Below are 10,412 nucleotides of genomic sequence, written 5' to 3'. Positions count from 1 at the left end.
TCCGAACTGTCTTCTTCGTTCTTCCCGGTCTTTTGAGTGATTGCTTATGTGTGGTTACTATTGCTTGGTCCCGATAGATCGAACGGAGTGTGACGAGTAGAACTATCAAGAGTTTTGAGTGCGAATCATCTTCATCAACATTGCAGGCAAGTTCACACTTTGATCATACCCCTTTATCACCCAGTTTTTATGCATTAGTTCCTATCCTCAAACATTGCATGGTTAGGATGTGATTTAACATGTGGGTTGGGAAGTAGTTGATGAGGTAGAACCTATTGCCCTGTTACATTCAAACCCTTGGGAGTTACTTATACGTGTTGCTTATATTGCTATGCTATGCTCGTAGATGTGGTTTGGGAGAGTGAAATCCATGACAGATGTGAGATTGTTAATTAATGGTTCAACTTAAGGTGGCAACTTAAATACACATCTGGGTGGATTGAGGCACCTGGAGTACCCGGTGTTGCCTGTATTTTTGGAAATCCCGGAGTACCTGTGTGATCTTCCTATGGACCGCCACCCAGGCTCAAAGGGATCATAAGATTATTCATGCTTGAAACTTCCGTGTGAAGCCACAAGATATTATGGGCTCTAGCATAGTTGAGTAAGTTACGTGAAGCTCTCGAAGAGGTAGAACAGCAGGTAGTGGGTTGTAGGTTTGGTATGGTCTGCCTGGAGTAGAGAGTTAATGTTTCTAAAAGACTGTGTCTCGGTCATCCGTTTCTCAAACACCCTGTAATGCGAGAAATCCAACGGAGGCGATCGAGTCTTGTGGGGAAAAATGCGCAAACCTCTGCAGAGTGTACAAACTAATCATGGTTAGCCGTGTCCCCGGTTATGGACATCTTGAGTATCTGGTTCTTGGATTATCATATTGATCTCATCACGTTACTTAAATAATTTGTTGGGTTAATGATTATTATTTTGAGATTGACTTGGAGGAACCTTCTCAATATTTTCAATCAACTTTGTAGTTAAATAAAATATATTCCTTTACAGTAGGGAAAAATTAGCTTTTCGCAAAAACTATAACCATAGAGCTTTTCCACCAGTCAAATATGCATGTAGTGATAGCCTTTATTCATCATTCTCTTATGGTGTGAATTCGCTAGTACATTCAATGTACTGACCCTTTGTGGCTGCAACGTCTCATGTTGCAGGACTTCTTACGACGAGTAAGTGATACGTTAGGGTTACGATTTCTACACTCAACTTTGTCGTTGGTGTTGATGGGAATCCACAACCTTTGTTACTTCCGCTATTTGGATTGAGGTAATAGTATTTACGTTATTTTATACATGTGATTTACCTCTGTTATGAATCCTCGAGTACTGTGTGCGTCAGCATACCGATCCAGGGATGACACTTAATCACAGAGACTTGACCGTCTGAGGTCGGGTCGCTACACGGCATTTGGTCATCGGAGCCATCATAATCTTGTCCTTCCTCCTCCATTGTTCGATAACCGTAGCCTGCTTCACCCTCTCCTTCCAGACTATCGGTGTCGTTGAGATACGACATGACATCACCTTTGGCTGCGATTACGTCCCCCAACACATGTTCTGCTTCCTCGTCTTGGCTGTGCTCCATAGTTTCTGCAATTATTACAACATGGCAATTATTATACAAACATGACATATGGATATATTAGTGCCAAACATAGACCTAGCTAGCTAATCACGACAAGGAATCATATTAGTGGCCTCGACGCTTCTCTAGGATTTGGGGTGGCCTCGGCAACACTTCTAGGGTTCGGGGTGGCCTCGATGGGAACACTCTTTTAACTTGGTAAATTTGGGTGGCCTCAGCAACACTTCTAGGGTTTGGATCAACTTTTGCACATCCATAATGGGGGCATTCTTGATAAATCTGGACCCTCGACCCCTAGACGACCCTCTACCCTCGACTGCTCGGTGATCAACGACCCTCTACCCTATTTCCCGACCCTCGACACCCTCATGTCACGTTTGTCTTGTGTCAAAGGATTCAACTAAACCATGTCTTCATCATTAGGCGAAAGTAACAAGTGCATGATGGTACGAAGTTCTGCAAGGTTGTTCTGGAACAGAGTCCCAGATAGGATAATTTGCTTTTTGGTACAAAGTTCAGCAAGAGCCTTCCGAATATCGCTATTTGGAAGGCCTTTGCAGAACTTAGTACCAAAAGGAGAATTATCCTATCCGGGACTCCGTTGCAAAATAACTTTGCACAACTAAATACCATCATGCCACGGTTACTTCCAGCTAATGATGAAGCCATGGATTTCTTCAATACTTTGACACTAGGCAACCTCTCGACCCCTTGGCGACCCTTGACCCTCGACCGCTCGGACGATCCACGACCCTCTACCCCATTTCCCGACCCTCGACCCCCTCATGTCATGTTTGTCTAGTGTCAAAGGATTCAACAAAACCATGTCTTCATCATTAGGCGAAAGTAACAGGCGCATGATGGTATGAAGTTCTGCAAAGTTGTTTTGGAACAGAGTCCCAGATGGGATAATTCGCTTTTCGGTACAAAGTTCAGCAAGAGCCTTCCGGATATCGCTATTTGGAAGGCCTTTGCTGAAATTCATACAAAAAGGCGAATTATCCTATCCGGGACTCCGTTCCAGAACAACTTTGCACAACTTCATACCATCATGCCCCGGTTACTTCCGGCTAATGATGAAGCCATGGATTTCCTCAATACTTTGACACTAGGCAACCTCTCGACCCCTCGGTGATCCTCAACCCTCGACCCTCAAACCCTCGACAACCCTCGACCCCTCGGCATTCCTCGACCCTCGACCGCTCGACAACTCTCGACCCTATGTCATGTCCGACGTCCCCCCCCATGTCATGTCTGATGTCCCCCCTCTTGTCATGTCCAACGTCCTCCCTCATGTCATGTCCGACGTCCCCCCTGCTGTAACCCTCTCAAATTAAGAAGAGGAAGAAGAATAAAAAAGAGGAGAAAAAAAGGAGAAGAATAAGGAATAGAGGAGAAGAAGAAAAAATATTCTTCTTCTCCTCTATTCCTTCTTCTTCTCCTTTTTTTCTACTTCTTCCTTCTTCCTCGTTTCTTCTTTTTTGTTTTTCTCCTATTTTTCCTCTTCTTCTTCTTCTCCTTTTCGTTTTCCTTTTCTTTTTCTTCTTCTTTCTTCTTCCTTCTTCATTCTTCCGATCCTCGAGAACTAACCTAAAATGCAATAAATCAACTAACCTAAAATACACTAACCTAACATCGATATCTACTAACAACCTAAATAAAACATTAATACATATATGAAAAAAACATATATGAACAAAAAAAATTCATCATTCATCTCATTTTGTACATCCATGCATACATATGAACAAAAAAACATCAAATATATGATCATCTATGAACAAAAAAGCATAATATGAACAAAAAAGCATATATATGATCAGGGGAGGAAAAGGGGCCGGCCGCCAGACTGAACGGGGAGGGGCGGCATGCACCGTCGGGGCAGGGCACGGGCGTGGGCGGCGTGGACACGGCGAGCTCGTGGCAGGGCGTGCAGGGGCGCGACAGCGGAGAGGATACAGTGAGCTCGGGGCAGGGCAGGGGCAAGGGCGTCGATGGCGAGCACTGGCAGGGGCGTGGCGGCGGCGCGTCGATGGTGAGCTCGGGGCAGGGCGATGGGCGTGGCGGTTAGCACGGGCAGCCTGGAGGCGTCGATGAGCTCGGTGTCGTCGGGGGGCAATTGGCGATGAAACTGCCAAATTTTCTAAGTGCGGACTTATATACCCACACCATTGGTCGCGGTTCGTGGCACAAACCGGGACGAATGCCCCCCTTGGGTCCCAGTTCGTGCCACCAGCCAAGACCAAAGGTCTCTTTTCGGCAGCCCAAAGGGCGGGAAGCAGAGACCTTTGGTCCCGGTTGGTGGCACCAACCAGGACTAAAGGGGGGCATTAGTCCCGGTTGGTGGCACCAATCGGGACCAAAGGGGGGTGCTGCTGCCGCGGCCAAAACTTTAGTCCCACCTCGCTAGCTGAGAAGGGCTCAGGGTGGTTTATAAGCCCTGCCGAACCGACCACTTCGAGCTCCTCTCTACTGCAGGCTTACGGGCCTAAATCCACTCTCTATGCATGTGGGCCTACTAGGCCTACCGCGGGCCTGCATCCTGGCCCAACAAGCGGGTTTCTAGTCATATGCAGGCCGTGGTGGCCGAGTAGGCCACATTTTTTTAAAAAAAATCCAGTATTTTTGTTTTGTTTTTTGCATTATTTATTTTCTTTTGTTTTTTGCTTTATTTTTTTAGTTCTTTTTTCTTTTAGGTCGGAAAAAATATAAACTTTCTGTAAGGTCCATTACTTTTCAAATTTAAATAGTTTAAATTTTAATTCTTTGAAATCTGTGTGAATCACTAGTTTGTGATTAACTTTACTATAAAAATATATTTTGGAGTGATTCTTTTTCCTACTATTTAATATTATTGTGTTTTATCATTATATTCAAAAAAAGTTTTTTTTAATTTAGTTTCTAACAAAAAAATCTTTATGATAATTATTTTTGCTATTAAAGTTTCTAACAAAAAAGTTCTTTATGAAAAGCACTTTAGATGAACTCTGAAGAGGTTGAAAATTGGCATGGTATCAGGGTTTCGGACGAAAACTCATCTGTTACAAAGGGATTTCATTTTTTGAACTTATTTGAACTCGAGACTTTTTGTGTGTTCAAAATGCACCATTCGAAGCCACATCATCAATTTTCAACCCTTTCTGACTTCATTTGTTATTTTTCATGCATTTACTGATTTTTTAGCTATATGACCCTGAAAATGAAAAGCATTACAAATGAACTCTGAAAAGGTTGAAAGTTGGCATGGTATCATCATTTTACCCAAATAGCATGTGCTAAAAAGTTGACAGGGTAACGGCAAAAAATGGATGCACTTCGTGTACGAAACGGACAATCTTTTTCAAAGTATCAGGGTTTCGGACAAAAGCTCATCTGTTACAAAGGGATTTCATTTTTTTGAACTTATTTGAACTCCAGACTTTTTGTGTGTTCAAAATGCACCATTGAAAGCCACAACATCAATTTTCAACCCTTCCTGACTTCATTTGTTATTTTTCATGCATTTATTGATTTTTTTGAGCTATATGACCCTGAAAATGAAAAGCACTACCAATGAACTCTGAAAAGGTTGAAAGTTGGCATGGTATCATCATTTCACCCACATAGCATGTGCTAAAAAGTTGAGAGGGTTACGGCAAAAACTAGATGCACTTCAGGGTATCATACGGAAACTCGTCTATTACATGGATATTCTAGATCAAAGGCATCATCATAATAGTTGTGGAGAGAAAGTCTTCACCTTTTCTTCGCTTGTGTCCTTTGCTTATTGCGTCATAACCATGGATAATCTTCATCGTTTAACAGGGTGCTTGGGTCAGCCTTGACTTTGAAGGGAGGAATTTCAAGAAACATTTCATAATGCTCGGACATGTCTGTCTTGCCCTCCACTCCCACGATGTCTCTTTTTCCTGAAGGAACTATGTGGCGCTTTGGCTCATCGTATGATGTGTTCGCTTCCCTATCTTTTCTTTTTCTCGGTTTGGTAGACATGTCCTTCACATAGAAAACATGCACCACATCATTGGCTAGGACGAATGGTTCGTCTATGTAGCCAAGATTGTTCAGATCCACTGTTGCCATTCCATACTGTGGGTCTACCTGTACCCCGCCTCCTGACAGATTGACCCATTTGCACTTGAAGAAAGGGGCCTTAAAATCATGTCCGTAGTCAAGTTCCCATATGTCCACTATGTAACCATAATATGTGTCCTTTCCCTTATTGGTTGCTGGATCAAAGCAGACACCGCTGTTTTGGTTGGTGCTCTTTTGATCTTGGGCGATCGTGTAAAATGTATTCCTATTTATCTCATATCCTTTGTAAGTCAATACAGTCAAAGATGGTCCCCTGGACAACGAGTACAACTCATCAGAAACAGTGTTGTCACCTTTGAGACGTGTTTCCAACCAAGTGCCGAAAGTCCTGATGTGTTCACTTGTAATCCAGTCGTCACACTACACCGGGTGTTTGGAGCGCAGATTGTTCTTGTGTTCATCGACATATGGGGTCACCAAGGTAGAGTTCTGTAGAACTGTGTAGTGCGCTTGAGACCAAGAATGCCCATCCCAGCATATTATTGAGCCCCTCCTAGCGTGTCTTTTCCAGTCAGTCTCCCCTCATACCGCGATTTAGGGAGTGATACGTCTCCGTCGTATCTACTTTTCCAAACACTTTTGCCCTTGTTTTGGACTCTAACTTGCATGATTTGAATGGAACTAACCCGTACTGACGCTGTTATCAGCAGAATTACCATGGTGTTATTTATGTGCAGAAACAACGTTCTCGAAATGACCTGAAACTTCACAGAGCAACTTTTTGGAAAATATAAAAAATACCTGCAAAAGTTGAAGGCCAGGGGCCCACCACCTATCCACGAGGGTGGGAGGCGCGCCTGCCCCCTACGGTGCGCCCCTACCTCGTGGGCCCCCTGGTGCCTCTCCGACTCCAACTCCAACTCTATATATTGTGTTTCGGGGAGAAAAAAATCAGAGAGAAGGATTCATCACGTTTTACGATATGGAGCCGCCGCCAAGCCCTAAAACCTCTCGGGAGGGCTGATCCGGAGTCCGTTCGGGGCTCCGAAGAGGGGAATCCGTCGCCATCGTCATCATCAACCATCCTGCATCACCAATTTCGTGATGCTCACCGCCGTGCGTGAGTAATTCCATCATAGGCTTACTGGACGGTGATGCGTTGGATGGGATCTATCATGTAATCGAGTTAGTTTTGTTAGGGTTTGATCCCTAGTATCCACTATGTTCTGAGATTGATGTTGCTATGCTTAATGCTTGTCACTAGGGCCCGAGTGCCATGATTTCAGATCTGAACCTATTATGTTTTCATCAATATATGAGTGTTCTTTATCCTATCTTGCAAGTCTATAGTCACCTATTATGTGTTATGATCCGTTAACCCCGAAGTGAAAATAATCAGGATACTTACCGGTGATGACCATAGTTTGAGGAGTTCATGTATTCACTATGTTTTAATGCTTTGTTCCGGTACTCTATTAAAAGGAGGCCTTAATATCCCTTAGTTTCCGTAGGACCCCACTGCCACGGGAGGGTAGGACAAAATATGTCATGCAAGTTCTTTTCCATAAGCACGTATGACTATATTCGGAATACATGCCTACATTACATTGATGAACTGGAGCTAGTTCTATGTCACCCTAGGTTATGACTGTTACATGATGAACCGTATCTGGCATAATTCACCATCACCGATCCATTGCCTACGAGCTTTCCATATATTGTTCTACGCTTATTTACTTTCCCGTTGCTATTGCTATCATCACTACAAAATACCAAAAACATTACTTTTACTACTGTTACCTTTTGCTACCCTTACCACTACTATCATATTACTTTGCTACTAAATACTTTGCTGCAGATACTAAGTTTCCAGGTGTGGTTGAATTGACAACTCAGCTGCTAATACTTGAGAGTATTCTTTGGCTCCCCTTGTATCAAATCAATAAATTTGGGTTGAATACTTTACCCTCAAAAACTGTTGCGATCCCCTATACTTGTGTGTTATCAAGACTATTTTCTGGCGCCGTTGCCGGGGAGCATAGCTCTATTCCTTGAGTCACTTGGGATTCATATCTGTTTATCATTACGAAGAACTTGAGAGATCCAAAAACCAAGATTTATCCCTCAACTATGAGGGGAGGTATGGAACTACCATCTAGCTCTGCACTTGATTCACCTTCTGTTCTGAGTAAGCTTGCGACACCTAAAATTGCTTCTGTTATTCATTTTGTTATGTCACATGTTATTGATGATGATACTTCTACTATACATGATACTTATGATGAAACTACTTCTATGCTTGATACTACTGTGCCACTTGGTGAATTTCTTGATGAACAACTTGCTAGGGCTAGAGAGATTGAAAATATTGAATCTGATAATACTGATGAAAGTGATGGTGAAGAATCACTTGTTATTCCTAAGGGTTATGTTTTTGATCAAGAAGCTTCTTTAGCTATTTTACCTTGCAAAGATAGATACGAACTTAAGAGGTTATTAGCTAAATGGAACAAGCAATCTCTAAATGCTAGAATGAAACCTGACCCTGCTTTTGTTATGTCACCTATCTGTGTTACCGATAAGGATTATGAATTCTCTACTGATCCTGATATAATTACTTTGGTTGAATCTGATCCTTTTCATGGCTATGAATCTGAAACTGTTGTGGCACATCTTACTAAATTGAATGATATAGCCACCCTGTTCACGACTGATGAGAGAACTCATTACTTTTATATCCTTAACATATTTCCGTTCTCATTAAAGGGTGATGCTAAGATATGGTTTAATTCTCTTGATCCTGGTTGTCTGCGTAGTCCCTAGGATATGATTTATTACTTCTCTGCTAAATATTTCTCTGCTCATAAGAAACAAGCTGCTTTAAGGGATATATATAATTTTGTGCAAATTGAAGAAGAGAGTCTCCCACAATCTTGGGGGAGGCTTCTCCAATTACTTAATGCTTTGCCTGATCATCCTCTTAATAAAAATGAAATACTTGATATCTTTTATAATGGACTAACTGATGCCTCCAGAGATTACCTGGATAGTTGTGCTGGTTACGTTTTCAGGGAAAGAACACCGGATGAAGCTGAAATTCTATTGAATAATATGTTGAGGAATGAAAATAATTGGACACCTCCGGAGCCAATTCCTGAGCCTATTCCCAAACCAACTCCGAAGAAGAGGGGTATTCTATTTCTCAGTCCTGAAGATATGCAAGAGGCAAAGAAATCTATGAAAGAAAAGGGTATTAAAGCTGAAGATGTTAATAATTTACCTCCTATTGAAGAAATACATTGTCTTAATTTACCGCCTGTTGAAGAAACATATGATCTTAATCCTCTACTTATTGAAGAAACTCATGGTCTTGATAACCCAACACAGTTAGTAAAGGTAAATTCTCTCTATAGATATGATAAAGCTGAAATCCCATTTACTAAGTTTGCTAGCCCATGCTTAGATGAGTTTGATAAATTTATGGTTAAGCAAGAAGATTTTAATGCTTATTTTGGTAGACAATTGAAATACAATTCAAATATGCTTGAACACTTGGGTGATTATATGGCTAATGTTAAAGGTGAACTTAAACTTATTAGTAAACATGCTTCTATGGTTACCACTCAAGTAGAACAAGTACTTAAAGCTCAAAATGATTTACTCAATGAATTGAATAGTAAGAATAATGATAATGATGTTAGAGTTATGACTAGAGGTGGTAAAATGACTCAGGAACCTTTGTATCGTGAAGGCCATCCTAAGAGAATTGAGCAATATTCTCAGAGAAATAATATAGATGCACCTAGTCCTTCTAAAAGGAAGAAAAAGAAAAATGATAGGACTTTGCATGCTTCTAGTGAACCTGTTATTGAAACATCTGAGAATCCAAATGATATTTCTATTTCTGATGCTGAAACTCAATCTGGTAATGAACCTGAAACTAGTAATAATGTTAATGATAATGTTCATGATGCTACTCAACCTAGTAATGATATTGATATAGAAATTGAACCTGCTGTTGATCTTGATAACCCACAATCAAAGAATCAACGTTATGATAAGAAAGATTTTGTTGCTAGGAAACACGGTAAAGAAAGAGAACCATGGGTTCAGAAATCCATTCCTTTTCCTCCCAAACCATCCAAGAAAAAGGATGATGCGGATTTTGAACGCTTTGCTGAAATGATTAGACCTATCTTTTTGCGTATGCGATTAACTGATATGCTCAAAATGAATCCTTATGCTAAGTATATGAAAGATATTGTGACAAATAAAAGAAAGATACCGAAAGCTGAAATTTCCACCATGCTTGCTAATTATACTTTTAAAGGTGGAATACCTAAGAAACTTGGAGATCCCGGTGTACCAACTATACCATGCTCCATTAAAAGAAACTATGTTAAAGCTTCTTTATGTGATTTTGGAGCCGTGTTAGTGTTATGCCTCTCTCTTTATATCATAGACTTCAGTAGAATAAGTTAACACCTACTGAAATATCCTTGCAAATGGCTGATAAATCAACTGGTATACTTGTCGGTATTTGTGAGGATGTGCCTGTTGTAGTTGCAAACGTTACTATTTTAACAGACTTTGTTATTCTTGATATTCCCGAGGACGGTAGTATGTCTATTACTCTTGGAAAACCCTTTTTGAATACTGTAGGGGCTGTTATTGATTGCATTAAAGGCAATGTCACCTTTCATGTTAATGGTAATGAGCATGAGCATACGGTACACTTTCCGAGGAAACAACCTCAAGTTCATACTATCAACTCTATTGGAAAAATACCA

Source organism: Triticum urartu, chromosome 3 (genome assembly GCF_003073215.2).
Source record: "Triticum urartu cultivar G1812 chromosome 3, Tu2.1, whole genome shotgun sequence".
Lineage (NCBI taxonomy): Eukaryota > Viridiplantae > Streptophyta > Magnoliopsida > Poales > Poaceae > Triticum > Triticum urartu.
The sequence above is the reverse complement of the archived record's forward strand: the minus strand, read 5'-3'. Positions refer to the sequence as shown.